This window comes from Podarcis erhardii, assembly GCF_964252035.2.
Source record: "Podarcis erhardii genome assembly, chromosome: 12".
Taxonomy (NCBI): domain Eukaryota; kingdom Metazoa; phylum Chordata; class Lepidosauria; order Squamata; family Lacertidae; genus Podarcis; species Podarcis erhardii.
Genome location: NC_138513.1, coordinates 44,647,773 through 44,662,310, shown reverse-complemented (window position 1 = coordinate 44,662,310; position 14,538 = coordinate 44,647,773).

Below are 14,538 nucleotides of genomic sequence, written 5' to 3'. Positions count from 1 at the left end.
GGGGAGCATTTGCAACTGTTGGGCACCATTTTTGAGTCAATTGCCAAAAGTCAGAGTTTTCATGAAATTGTGACACCGGGGCTTAGGGATTTTTGCAAAAAAATCTTTTTCTGCCGGTTAAGCTGTTGTGGGCTGATTTCTTTTTCTGTGATAAAAAGCCTTCTCTTTCGACCGCCAAACCTTTCAGGGGAGAATTTGCAACCGTTTGGCACCATTTTTGAGTGAATTGCCGAAAGTCAGAGGTTTGAGGAAATTGTGACCCCGGGGATTAAGGATTTTTTCAAAAAAATATTTTTCTGCCGGTTAAGTTGTCGAGGGCTGATTTCTTTTCCTGTGATAAAAAGCCTTCTCTTTCGATGGCCAAACCTTTTAGAGGAGCATTTGCAACCGTTGGGCACCATTTTTCAATCAATTGCCGAAAGTCAGATTTTTGATGAAATTGTGACCCTGGGGCTTAGGGTTTTTTTCAAAAAAATATTTTCCTGCCGGTTATGTTGTTGTGGGCTGATTTTCTGTCCTGTGATAAAAAGGATTCTGTTTCGACCGCCAAACCTTTCAGGGGAGCATTTGCAACTGTTTGGCACCACTTTTGAGTGAATTGCCGAAAGTCATATTTTGATGAAATTGTGACCCCGGGGCTTAGGGATTTTTTCAAAAAAATATTTTTCTGCCGGTTAAGTTGTTGAGGGCTGATTTTCTGTCCTGTGATAAAAAGCCTTCTCTTTCGATGGCCAAACCTTTCAGAGGAGCATTTGCAACCGTTGGGCACCATTTTTGAATCAATTGCCGAAAGTCAGATTTTTGATGAAATTGTGACCCTGGGGCTTAGGGTTTTTTTCAAAAAAATATTTTCCTGCCGGTTATGTTGTTGTGGGCTGATTTTCTGTCCTGTGATAAAAAGGATTCTGTTTCGACCGCCAAACCTTTCAGGGGAGCATTTGCAACTGTTTGGCACCACTTTTGAGTGAATTGCCGAAAGTCATATTTTGATGAAATTGTGACCCTGGGGCTTAGGGATTTTTTCAAAAAAATATTTTTCTGCCGGTTAAGTTGTCGAGGGCTGATTTTCTGTCCTGTGATAAAAAAACTTCTCTTTGGACCGCCAAACCTTTCAGGGGAGCATTTGCATCCGTTTGGCACCATTTTTGAGTCAATTGCCACAAGTCAGATTTTTGATGAAATTGTGACCCCGGAGCTTAGGGATTTATTCAAAAAAATATTTTTCTGCCGGTTAAGTTGTCGAGGGCTGATTTCTTGTCCTGTGATAAAAAGGATTCTGTTTCGACCGCCAAACGTTTCAGGGGAGCATTTGCAACCGTTTGGCCCGATTTTTGATTGAATTGCCAAAAGTCAGATTTTTGATGAAATTGTGACCCCGGGGATAGGGGTTTTTTTTTTAAAAAAACATTTTTCTGCCGGTTAAGTTGTTGAGGGCTGATTTTCTGTCCTGTGATAAAAAGGATTTTGTTTCGACCGCCAAACCTTTCAGGGGAGCATTTGCATCCGTTTGGCACCATTTTTGAGTGAATTGCCAAAAATCATATTTTTGATGAAATTGTGACCCCGGGGCTTAGGGGTTTTTTCAAAAAAATATTTTTCTGCCGGTTAAGTTGTCGAGGGCTGATTTCTTATCCTGTGAAAAAAAGCCTACTCTTCGGACCGCCAAACCTTTCAGGGGATCATTTTCAACCGTTTGGCACCATTTTTGAGTCAATTGCCAAAAGTCAGATTTTTGATGAAATTGTGACCCCAGGGCTTAGGGTTTTTTTCAAAAAAATATTTTTCTGCCGGTTAAATTGTCGAGGTCTGATTTCTTACCTGTGATAAAAAGCCTTCTCTTCGGACCGCCAAACCTTTCAGGGGAGCATTTGCAACCGTTTGGCACCATTTTTGAGTGAATTGCCAAAAATCATATTTTTGATGAAATTGTGACCCCGGGGCTTAGGGGTTTTTTCAAAAAAATATTTTTCTGCCGGTTAACTTGTCGAGGGCTGATTTTCTGCCCTGTGATAAAAAGCCTTCTTTTTGGACCGCCAAACCTTTCAGGGGAGCATTTGCATCCGTTTGGCACCATTTTTGAGTCAATTGCCAAAAGTCAGATTTTAGATGAAATTGTGACCCCGGAGCTTAGGGATTTTTTCAAAAGAATATTTTTCTGCCGGTTAAGTTGTCGAGGGCTGATTTATAATCCTGTGATAAAAATCCTTCTCTTCGGACCGCCAAACCTTTCAGGGGATCATTTTCAACCGTTTGGCACCATTTTTGAGTGAATTGCCGAAAGTCAGATTTTTGATGAAATTGTGACCCCGGGGCTTAGGGATTTTTTCAAAAAAATATTTTTCTGCCGGTTAAGTTGTCGAGGGCTGATTTCTTCTCCTGTGATAAAAAGCCTTCTCTTCGGACCGCCAAACCTTTCAGGGGAGCATTTGCAACCGTTGGGCACCATTTTTGAGTCAATAGCCAAATGTCAGATTTTTTATGAAACTGTGACCCCGCGGCTTAGGGATTTTTTCAAAAAAATATTTTTCTGCCGGAATATTTGTCGAGGGCTGATTTTCTGTCCTGTGATAAATAGCCTTCTCTTCGGACCACCAAACCTTTCAGGGGAGCATTTGCAACCGTTTCGCAGCATTTTTGAATCAATTGCCGAAGGTCAGATTTTTGATGAAATTGTGACCCCGGGGCTTAGGGATTTTTTCAAAATAATATTTTTCTGCCGGTTGAGTTGTCGAGGGCTGATTTTCTGTCCTGTGATAAAAAGGATTCTGTTTCGACCGCCAAACGATTCAGGGGAGCATTTGCATGCGTTTGGCACCATTTTTGAGTGAATTGCCAAAAATCATATTTTTGATGAAATTGTGACCCCGGGGCTTAGGGATTTTTTTCAAAAAAAATATTTTTCTGCCGGTTATGGTGTTGAGGGCTGACTTCTTATCCTGTTTTAAAAAGCGTTCTCTTCAGACCGCCAAACCTTTCAGGGGAGCATTTGCAACCGTTGGGCACCATTTTTGAGTCAACTGCCAAAAGTCAGATTTTTGAGGAAATTGTGACCCCGGGGCTTAGGGATTTTTTCAAAATAATATTTTTCTGCCGGTTAAGTTGTTGAGGGCTGATTTTCTGTCCTGTGATAAAAAGGATTCTATTTCGACCGCCAAACCTTTCAGGGGAGCATTTGCACCCGTTTGGCACCATTTTTGAGTCAATTGCCAAAAGTCAGGTTTTTGATGAAATTGTGACCCCGGGGCTTAGGGATTTTTTCAAAAAAATATTTTTCTGCCGGTTAAGTTGTCGAGGGCTGCTTTCTTTTCCTGTGATAAAAAGACTTAGGGATTTTTTCCAAAAAATATTTTTCTGCCAGTTAAGTTGTCGATGGCTGATTTCTTTTCCTGTGATAAAAAGACTTCTCTCCGGAACGCCAAACCTTTCAGGGGAGCATTTGCAACCGTTTGGCACCATTTTTGAGTGAATTGCCAAAAGTCAGATTTTTGATGAAATTGTGACCCCGGGGCTTAGGGATTTTTTCAAAAAAATATTTTTCTGGCGGTTAAGTTGTTGAGGGCTGATTTTCTGTCCTGTGATAAAAAGGATTCTGTTTCGACCGCCAAACCTTTCACGGGAGCATTTGCAACCGTTGGGCACCATTTTTGAATCAATTGCTGAAATTCACATTTTTGATGAAATTGTGACCCCGGGGCTTAGGGATTTTTTCAAAAAAATATTTTTCTGACGGTTAAGTTGTCGAGGGCTGATTTCTTATCCTGTGATAAAAAGCCTTCTCTTTGGACCGCAAAACCTTTCAGGGGAGCATTTTCAACCGTTTGGCACCATTTTTGAGTCAATTGCCAAAAGTCAGAATTTTGATGAAATTGTGACCCTGGGGCTTAGGGATTTTTTCAAAAAAATATTTTTCTGCTGGTTAAATTGTCGAGGGCTGATTTCTTTTCCTGTGATAAAAAGCCTTCCTTTCGGACCGCCAAACCTTTCAGGGGTGCATTTGCAACCGTTGGGCACCATTTTTGAGCCAATTGCCAAAAATCATATTTTTGATGAAATTGTGACCCTGGGGCTTAGGGATTTTTTCAAAAAAATATTTTTCTGCTGGTTAAATTGTCGAGGGCTGATTTCTTTTCCTGTGATAAAAAGCCTTCTCTTCGGACCGCCAAACCTTTCAGGGGAGCATTTGCAACCGTTTGGAACCATTTTTGAGTGAATTGTCAAAAATCATATTTTTGTTGAAATTGTGACCCTGGGGCTTAGGGATTTTTTCAAAAAAATATTTTTCTGCTGGTTAAATTTTCGAGGGCTGATTTCTTTTCCTGTGATAAAAAGACTTCTCTCCGGACCGCCAAACCTTTCAGGGGAGCATTTGCAACCGTTGGGCACCATTTTTGAGTGAATTGCCACAAGTCAGGTTTTTGATGAAATTGTGACCCCGGGGCTTAGGGATTTTTTCAAAAAAATATCTTTCTGCTGGTTAAGTTGTCAACGGCTGATTTCTTGTCCTGTGATAAAAAGGATTCTGTTTCGACCGCCAAACCTTTCAGGGGAGCATTTGCAACCGTTTCGCAGCATTTTTGAATCAATTGCCGAAGGTCAGATTTTTGATGAAATTGTGACCCCGGGGCTTAGGGATTTTTTCAAAATAATATTTTTCTGCCGGTTGAGTTGTCGAGGGCTGATTTTCTGTCCTGTGATAAAAAGGATTCTGTTTCGACCGCCAAACGATTCAGGGGAGCATTTGCATGCGTTTGGCACCATTTTTGAGTGAATTGCCAAAAATCATATTTTTGATGAAATTGTGACCCCGGGGCTTAGGGATTTTTTTCAAAAAAAATATTTTTCTGCCGGTTATGGTGTTGAGGGCTGACTTCTTATCCTGTTTTAAAAAGCGTTCTCTTCAGACCGCCAAACCTTTCAGGGGAGCATTTGCAACCGTTGGGCACCATTTTTGAGTCAACTGCCAAAAGTCAGATTTTTGAGGAAATTGTGACCCCGGGGCTTAGGGATTTTTTCAAAATAATATTTTTCTGCCGGTTAAGTTGTTGAGGGCTGATTTTCTGTCCTGTGATAAAAAGGATTCTATTTCGACCGCCAAACCTTTCAGGGGAGCATTTGCACCCGTTTGGCACCATTTTTGAGTCAATTGCCAAAAGTCAGGTTTTTGATGAAATTGTGACCCCGGGGCTTAGGGATTTTTTCAAAAAAATATTTTTCTGCCGGTTAAGTTGTCGAGGGCTGCTTTCTTTTCCTGTGATAAAAAGACTTAGGGATTTTTTCCAAAAAATATTTTTCTGCCAGTTAAGTTGTCGATGGCTGATTTCTTTTCCTGTGATAAAAAGACTTCTCTCCGGAACGCCAAACCTTTCAGGGGAGCATTTGCAACCGTTTGGCACCATTTTTGAGTGAATTGCCAAAAGTCAGATTTTTGATGAAATTGTGACCCCGGGGCTTAGGGATTTTTTCAAAAAAATATTTTTCTGGCGGTTAAGTTGTTGAGGGCTGATTTTCTGTCCTGTGATAAAAAGGATTCTGTTTCGACCGCCAAACCTTTCACGGGAGCATTTGCAACCGTTGGGCACCATTTTTGAATCAATTGCTGAAATTCACATTTTTGATGAAATTGTGACCCCGGGGCTTAGGGATTTTTTCAAAAAAATATTTTTCTGACGGTTAAGTTGTCGAGGGCTGATTTCTTATCCTGTGATAAAAAGCCTTCTCTTTGGACCGCAAAACCTTTCAGGGGAGCATTTTCAACCGTTTGGCACCATTTTTGAGTCAATTGCCAAAAGTCAGAATTTTGATGAAATTGTGACCCTGGGGCTTAGGGATTTTTTCAAAAAAATATTTTTCTGCTGGTTAAATTGTCGAGGGCTGATTTCTTTTCCTGTGATAAAAAGCCTTCCTTTCGGACCGCCAAACCTTTCAGGGGTGCATTTGCAACCGTTGGGCACCATTTTTGAGCCAATTGCCAAAAATCATATTTTTGATGAAATTGTGACCCTGGGGCTTAGGGATTTTTTCAAAAAAATATTTTTCTGCTGGTTAAATTGTCGAGGGCTGATTTCTTTTCCTGTGATAAAAAGCCTTCTCTTCGGACCGCCAAACCTTTCAGGGGAGCATTTGCAACCGTTTGGAACCATTTTTGAGTGAATTGCCAAAAATCATATTTTTGTTGAAATTGTGACCCTGGGGCTTAGGGATTTTTTCAAAAAAATATTTTTCTGCTGGTTAAATTTTCGAGGGCTGATTTCTTTTCCTGTGATAAAAAGACTTCTCTCCGGACCGCCAAACCTTTCAGGGGAGCATTTGCAACCGTTGGGCACCATTTTTGAGTGAATTGCCACAAGTCAGGTTTTTGATGAAATTGTGACCCCGGGGCTTAGGGATTTTTTCAAAAAAATATCTTTCTGCTGGTTAAGTTGTCAACGGCTGATTTCTTGTCCTGTGATAAAAAGGATTCTGTTTCGACCGCCAAACCTTTCAGGGGAGCATTTGCAACCGTTTGGCACCATTTTTGAGTGAATTGCCAAAAATCATATTTTTGTTGAAATTGTGACCCTGGGGCTTAGGGATTTTTTCAAAAAAATATTTTTCTGCCGGTTAAGTTGTCAAGGGCTGATTTCTTTTCCTATGATAAAAAACCTTCTCTTTGGACCGCCAAACCTTTCAGGGGAGCATTTGCATCCGTTTGGCACCATTTTTGAGTCAATTGCCACAAGTCAGATTTTTGATGAAATTGTGACCCCGGAGCTTAGGGATTTTTTCAAAAAAATATTTTTCTGCCGGTTAAGTTGTCGAGGGCTGATTTCTTGTCCTGTGATAAAAAGGATTCTGTTTCGACCGCCAAACGTTTCAGGGGAGCATTTGCAACCGTTTGGCCCGATTTTTGAGTGAATTGCCAAAAGTCAGATTTTTGATGAAATTGTGACCCCGGGGCTTAGGGGTTTTTTCAAAAAAATATTTTTCTGCCGGTTAAGTTGTTGAGGGCTGATTTTCTGTCCTGTGATAAAAAGGATTTTGTTTCGACCGCCAAACCTTTCAGGGGAGCATTTGCATCCGTTTGGCACCATTTTTGAGTGAATTGCCAAAAGTCAGATTTTTGAGGAAATTGTGACCCCGGAGCTTCGGGGTTTTTTCAAAAAAATATTTTTCTGCCGGTTAACTTGTCGAGGGCTGATTTTCTGTCCTGTGATAAAAAGCCTTCTCTTTGGACCGCCAAACCTTTCAGGTTAGCATTTGCATCCATTTGGCACCATTTTTGAGTCAATTGCCAAAAGTCAGATTTTAGTTGAAATTGTGACCCCGGAGCTAAGGGATTTTTTCAAAAAAATATTTTTCTGCCGGTTAAGTTGTCGAGGGCTGATTTCTTATCCTGTGATAAAAAGCCTTCTCTTCGGACCGCCAAACCTTTCAGGGGATCATTTTCAACGGTTTGGCACCATTTTTGAGTCAATTGCCGAAAGTCATATTTTGATGAAATTGTGACCCCGGGGCTTAGGGATTTTTTCAAAAAAATATTTTTCGGCTGGTTAAGTTGTCAAGGGCTGATTTTCTGTCCTGTGATAAAAAGCCTTCTCTTTCGATGGCCAAACCTTTCAGAGGAGCATTTGCAACCGTTGGGCACCATTTTTGAATCAATTGCCGAAAGTCAGATATTTGATGAAATTGTGACCCTGGGGCTTAGGGTTTTTTTCAAAAAAATATTTTTCTGCCGGTTATGTTGTTGTGGGCTGATTTTCTGTCCTGTGATAAAAAGGATTCTGTTTCGACCGCCAAACCTTTCAGGGGAGCATTTGCAACTGTTTGGCACCACTTTTGAGTGAATTGCCGAAAGTCATATTTTGATGAAATTGTGACCCCGGGGCTTAGGGATTTTTTCAAAAAAATATTTTTCTGCCGGTTAAGTTGTCGAGGGCTGATTTTCTGTCCTGTGATAAAAAGGATTCTGTTTCGACCGCCAAGCCTTTCAGGGGAGCATTTGCAACTGTTGGGCACCATTTTTGAGTCAATTGCCAAAACTCAGAGTTTTCATGAAATTGTGACTCCGGGGCTTAGGGATTTTTTCAAAAAAATCTTTTTCTGCCGGTTAACTTGTGGAGGGCTGATTTCTTTTCATGTGATATAAAGCCTTTCGTTTCGACCGCCAAACCTTTCAGAGGATCATTTGCATCCGTTGCGCACCATTTTTGAATCAATTGCCGAAACTCACAGTTTTGATGAAATTGTGACCCCGGGGCTTAGGGATTTTTGCAAAAAAATCTTTTTCTGCCGGTTAAGTTGTCGTGGGCTGATTTCTTTTTCTGTGATAAAAAGCCTTCTCTTTCGACCGCCAAACCTTTCAGGGGAGAATTTGCAACCGTTTGGCACCATGTTTGTGTCAATTGCCGAAGGTCAGAGTTTTGATGAAATTGTGACCCCGGGGCTTAGGGATTTTTTCAAAAAAATATTTTTCTGCCGGTTAAGTTGTCGTGGGCTGATTTCTTTTCCTGTGATAAAAAGCCTTCTCTTCGGACTGCCAAACCTTTCAGGGGAGCATTTGCAACCGTTGGGCACCATTTTTAAATCAATTGCCGAAAGTCATATTTTGATGAAATTGTGACCCCGGGGATAAGGGATTTTTGCAAAAAAATATTTTTATGCCAGTTAAATTGTCGAGGGCTGATTTCTTTTCCTGTGATAAAAAGCTTTCTCTTCGGACCGCCAAACCTTTCAGGGGAGCATTTGCAACCGTTGGGCACCATTTTTGAGTCAATAGCCAAATGTCAGATTTTTTATGAAACTGTGACCCCGCGGCTTAGGGATTTTTTCAAAAAAATATTTTTCTGCCGGAATATTTGTCGAGGGCTGATTTTCTGTCCTGTGATAAATAGCCTTCTCTTCGGACCACCAAACCTTTCAGGGGAGCATTTGCAACCGTTTCGCAGCATTTTTGAATCAATTGCCGAAGGTCAGATTTTTGATGAAATTGTGACCCCGGGGCTTAGGGATTTTTTCAAAATAATATTTTTCTGCCGGTTGAGTTGTCGAGGGCTGATTTTCTGTCCTGTGATAAAAAGGATTCTGTTTCGACCGCCAAACGATTCAGGGGAGCATTTGCATGCGTTTGGCACCATTTTTGAGTGAATTGCCAAAAATCATATTTTTGATGAAATTGTGACCCCGGGGCTTAGGGATTTTTTTCAAAAAAAATATTTTTCTGCCGGTTATGGTGTTGAGGGCTGACTTCTTATCCTGTTTTAAAAAGCGTTCTCTTCAGACCGCCAAACCTTTCAGGGGAGCATTTGCAACCGTTGGGCACCATTTTTGAGTCAACTGCCAAAAGTCAGGTTTTTGATGAAATTGTGACCCCGGGGCTTAGGGATTTTTTCAAAAAAATATTTTTCTGCCGGTTAAGTTGTCGAGGGCTGCTTTCTTTTCCTGTGATAAAAAGACTTAGGGATTTTTTCCAAAAAATATTTTTCTGCCAGTTAAGTTGTCGATGGCTGATTTCTTTTCCTGTGATAAAAAGACTTCTCTCCGGAACGCCAAACCTTTCAGGGGAGCATTTGCAACCGTTTGGCACCATTTTTGAGTGAATTGCCAAAAGTCAGATTTTTGATGAAATTGTGACCCCGGGGCTTAGGGATTTTTTCAAAAAAATATTTTTCTGGCGGTTAAGTTGTTGAGGGCTGATTTTCTGTCCTGTGATAAAAAGGATTCTGTTTCGACCGCCAAACCTTTCACGGGAGCATTTGCAACCGTTGGGCACCATTTTTGAATCAATTGCCGAAATTCACATTTTTGATGAAATTGTGACCCCGGGGCTTAGTGATTTTTTCAAAAAAATATTTTTCTGACGGTTAAGTTGTCGAGGGCTGATTTCTTATCCTGTGATAAAAAGCCTTCTCTTTGGACCGCAAAACCTTTCAGGGGAGCATTTTCAACCGTTTGGCACCATTTTTGAGTCAATTGCCAAAAGTCAGAATTTTGATGAAATTGTGACCCTGGGGCTTAGGGATTTTTTCAAAAAAATATTTTTCTGCTGGTTAAATTGTCGAGGGCTGATTTCTTTTCCTGTGATAAAAAGCCTTCCTTTCGGACCGCCAAACCTTTCAGGGGTGCATTTGCAACCGTTGGGCACCATTTTTGAGCCAATTGCCAAAAATCATATTTTTGATGAAATTGTGACCCTGGGGCTTAGGGATTTTTTCAAAAAAATATCTTTCTGCTGGTTAAGTTGTCAACGGCTGATTTCTTGTCCTGTGATAAAAAGGATTCTGTTTCGACCGCCAAACCTTTCAGGGGAGCATTTGCAACCGTTTGGCACCATTTTTGAGTGAATTGCCAAAAATCATATTTTTGTTGAAATTGTGACCCTGGGGCTTAGGGATTTTTTCAAAAAAATATTTTTCTGCCGGTTAAGTTGTCAAGGGCTGATTTCTTTTCCTATGATAAAAAACCTTCTCTTTGGACCGCCAAACCTTTCAGGGGAGCATTTGCATCCGTTTGGCACCATTTTTGAGTCAATTGCCACAAGTCAGATTTTTGATGAAATTGTGACCCCGGAGCTTAGGGATTTTTTCAAAAAAATATTTTTCTGCCGGTTAAGTTGTCGAGGGCTGATTTCTTGTCCTGTGATAAAAAGGATTCTGTTTCGACCGCCAAACGTTTCAGGGGAGCATTTGCAACCGTTTGGCCCGATTTTTGAGTGAATTGCCAAAAGTCAGATTTTTGATGAAATTGTGACCCCGGGGCTTAGGGGTTTTTTCAAAAAAATATTTTTCTGCCGGTTAAGTTGTTGAGTGCTGATTTTCTGTCCTGTGATAAAAAGGATTTTGTTTCGACCGCCAAACCTTTCAGGGGAGCATTTGCATCCGTTTGGCACCATTTTTGAGTGAATTGCCAAAAGTCAGATTTTTGAGGAAATTGTGACCCCGGAGCTTCGGGGTTTTTTCAAAAAAATATTTTTCTGCCGGTTAACTTGTCGAGGGCTGATTTTCTGTCCTGTGATAAAAAGCCTTCTCTTTGGACCGCCAAACCTTTCAGGTTAGCATTTGCATCCATTTGGCACCATTTTTGAGTCAATTGCCAAAAGTCAGATTTTAGTTGAAATTGTGACCCCGGAGCTAAGGGATTTTTTCAAAAAAATATTTTTCTGCCGGTTAAGTTGTCGAGGGCTGATTTCTTATCCTGTGATAAAAAGCCTTCTCTTCGGACCGCCAAACCTTTCAGGGGATCATTTTCAACGGTTTGGCACCATTTTTGAGTCAATTGCCGAAAGTCATATTTTGATGAAATTGTGACCCCGGGGCTTAGGGATTTTTTCAAAAAAATATTTTTCTGCTGGTTAAGTTGTCGAGGGCTGATTTTCTGTCCTGTGATAAAAAGCCTTCTCTTTCGATGGCCAAACCTTTCAGAGGAGCATTTGCAACCGTTGGGCACCATTTTTGAATCAATTGCCGAAAGTCAGATATTTGATGAAATTGTGACCCTGGGGCTTAGGGTTTTTTTCAAAAAAATATTTTTCTGCCGGTTATGTTGTTGTGGGCTGATTTTCTGTCCTGTGATAAAAAGGATTCTGTTTCGACCGCCAAACCTTTCAGGGGAGCATTTGCAACTGTTTGGCACCACTTTTGAGTGAATTGCCGAAAGTCATATTTTGATGAAATTGTGACCCCGGGGCTTAGGGATTTTTTCAAAAAAATATTTTTCTGCCGGTTAAGTTGTCGAGGGCTGATTTTCTGTCCTGTGATAAAAAGGATTCTGTTTCGACCGCAAACCTTTCAGGGGAGCATTTGCAACCGTTTGGCACCATTTTTGAGTCAATTGCCAAAAGTCAGGTTTTTGATGAAATTGTGACCCCGGGGCTTAGGGATTTTTTCAAAAAAATCTTTTTCTGCCGGTTAAGTTGTGGAGGGCTGATTTCTTTTCATGTGATATAAAGCCTTTCGTTTCGACCGCCAAACCTCTCAGGGGAGCATTTGCCACCGTTTGGCACCATTTTTGAGTGAATTGCCAAAAGTCAGATTTTTGATGAAATTGTGACCCCGGGGCTTAGGGATTTTTTCAAAAAAATATTTTTCTGCCGGTTAAGTTGTCGAGGGCTTATTTCTTTTCCTGCGATGAAAAAGCCTTCTCTTCGGAACGCCAAACCTTTCAGGGGAGCATTTGCAACCGTTTGGCACCATTTTTGAGTCAATTGCCAAAAGTCAGGTTTTTGATGAAATTGTGACCCCGGGGCTTAGGGATTTTTTCAAAAAAATATTTTTCTGCCGGTTAAGTTGTCGAGGGCTGATTTCTTTTGCTGTGATAAAAAGCCTTCTCTTCGGACCGCCAAACCTTTCAGGGGAGCATTTGAAACCGTTTGGCACCATTTTTGAGTGAATTGCGAAAAGTCAGATTTTTGATGAAATTGTGACCCTGGGGCTTAGGGATTTTTTCATAAAAATATTTTTCTGCCAGTTAAGTTGTCGAGGGCTGATTTCTTGTCCTGTGATAAAAAGCCTTCTCTTCGGACCGCCAAACCTCTCAGGGGAGCATTTGCCACCGTTTGGCACCATTTTTGAGTGAACTGCCAAAAGTCAGATTTTTGATGAAATTGTGACCCCGGGGCTTAGGGATTTTTTCAAAAAAATATTTTTCTGCCGGTTAAGTTGTCGAGGGCTTATTTCTTTTTCTGCGATGAAAAAGCCTTCTCTTCGGAACGCCAAACCTTTCAGGGGAGCATTTGCAACCGTTTGGCACCATTTTTGAGTCAATTGCCAAAAGTCAGGTTTTTGATGAAATTGTGACCCCGGGGCTTAGGGATTTTTTCAAAAAAATATTTTTCTGCCGGTTAAGTTGTCGAGGGCTGATTTCTTTTGCTGTGATAAAAAGCCTTCTCTTCGGACCGCCAAACCTTTCAGGGGAGCATTTGCAACCGTTGGGCACCATTTTTGACTCAATTGCCGAAAGTCAGATTTTTGATGAAATTGTGACCCTGGGGCTTAGGGGTTTTTTCAAAAAAATATTTTTCTGCCGGTTATGTTGTTGTGGGCTGCTTTTCTGTCCTGTGATAAAAAGGATTCTGTTTCGACCGCCAAACCTTTCAGGGGAGCATTTGCAACCGTTTGGCACTATTTGAGTCAATTGCCAAAAGTCAGATTTTTGATGAAATTGTGACCCCGGAGTTTAGGGATTTTTTCAAAAAAATATTTTTCCGCCGGTTAAGTTGTCGAGGGCTGATTTCTTTTCCTGTTATAAAAAGCCTTCTCCTCGGACCGCCAAACCTTTCAGGGGAGCATTTGCAAACGTTTGGCACCATTTCTGAGTCAATTGCCGAAAGTCATAGTTTTTATGAAATTGTGACCCCGGGGCTTAGGGATTTTTTGAAAAAAAATATTTTTCTGCCGGTTAAGTTTCGAGCGCTGATTTTCTGTCCTGTGATAAAAAGGATTCTGTTTCGACCGCCAAACCTTTCAGAGGAGCATTTGCTACCGTTGGCACCATTTCTGGGTCAATTGCCGAAAGTCAGATTTTTGATGAAATTGTGACCCCGGGGCATAGGGATTTTTTCAAAAAAATATTTTTCTGTCGGTTAAGTTGTCGAGGGCTGATTTCTTGTCCTGTGATAAAAAGCCTTCTCTTTCGACAGCCAAAACTTTCAGAGAAGCATTTGCAACCGTTGGGCACCATTTTTGAGTGAATTGCCAAAAGTCAGATTTTTGATGAAATTGTGACCCTGTGGCTTAGGGATTTTTTCAAAAAAATATTTTTTTGCCGGTTAAGTTGTTGAGGGCTGATTTTCTGTCCTGTGATAAAAAGGATTCTGTTTCGACCGCCAAACCTTTCAGGGGAGCATTTGCAACCGTTTGGCACCATTTATGAGTGAATTGCCGAAAGTCAGATTTTTGATGAAATTGTGACCCCGGGGCTGTGCTGGACCCGGGGGAAAGGTACCGTGAGCGTAGTCTGAGTCCACACGAAGAGGGGCGAGGTCCGAGGCGGAGAGCCGGGCGGGGAACAGGAACGCTGGAACAGGAGGCCGAGCAGGGAACAGGAACACCGGATGGTCAGGAACAGGAGGCCGAGCAGGGAACAGGAGCACCGGATGGTCAGGAACAGGAGGCCAAGCAGGGATCAGGAACACAGGAAGGTCCAAAGCCAACAACGACGTTGCTCCCGCAACCTGGGACCGGGCTGACTGGGCTTTTATCCTCTTCTAAGGCCAGGGGCGGTCCCGGCCCCCAGGAGCCCCTCCTCCTCTGGCCTTAAGGCGAGCACTCCTCCTGGGAGCAACCAGTTCCCTTCGCCTCTCTGCCCTAAGCCTCTGCAGATCAGGAGAGGCCGAAGGGTTACTGGGCCCTGGAGGAGGCTCACCTGTAGCCACTGAGTCCTCAAGCCCCTCTGGGGCCTGAAGGGTTTCACCTGGGGCCAGCTCCTGGTGCTCTGCCACAGGTGCAGGCTCTTCAGCATCTAGGCCTTGCCCCAGTTCAGCCGGCCCTGGAGGCGGGGACTCCTGTGCAGGCTGGGATTCCTCTGGTTCATCCTCTGAATCGGAACCCCAGGCCATCACACCAT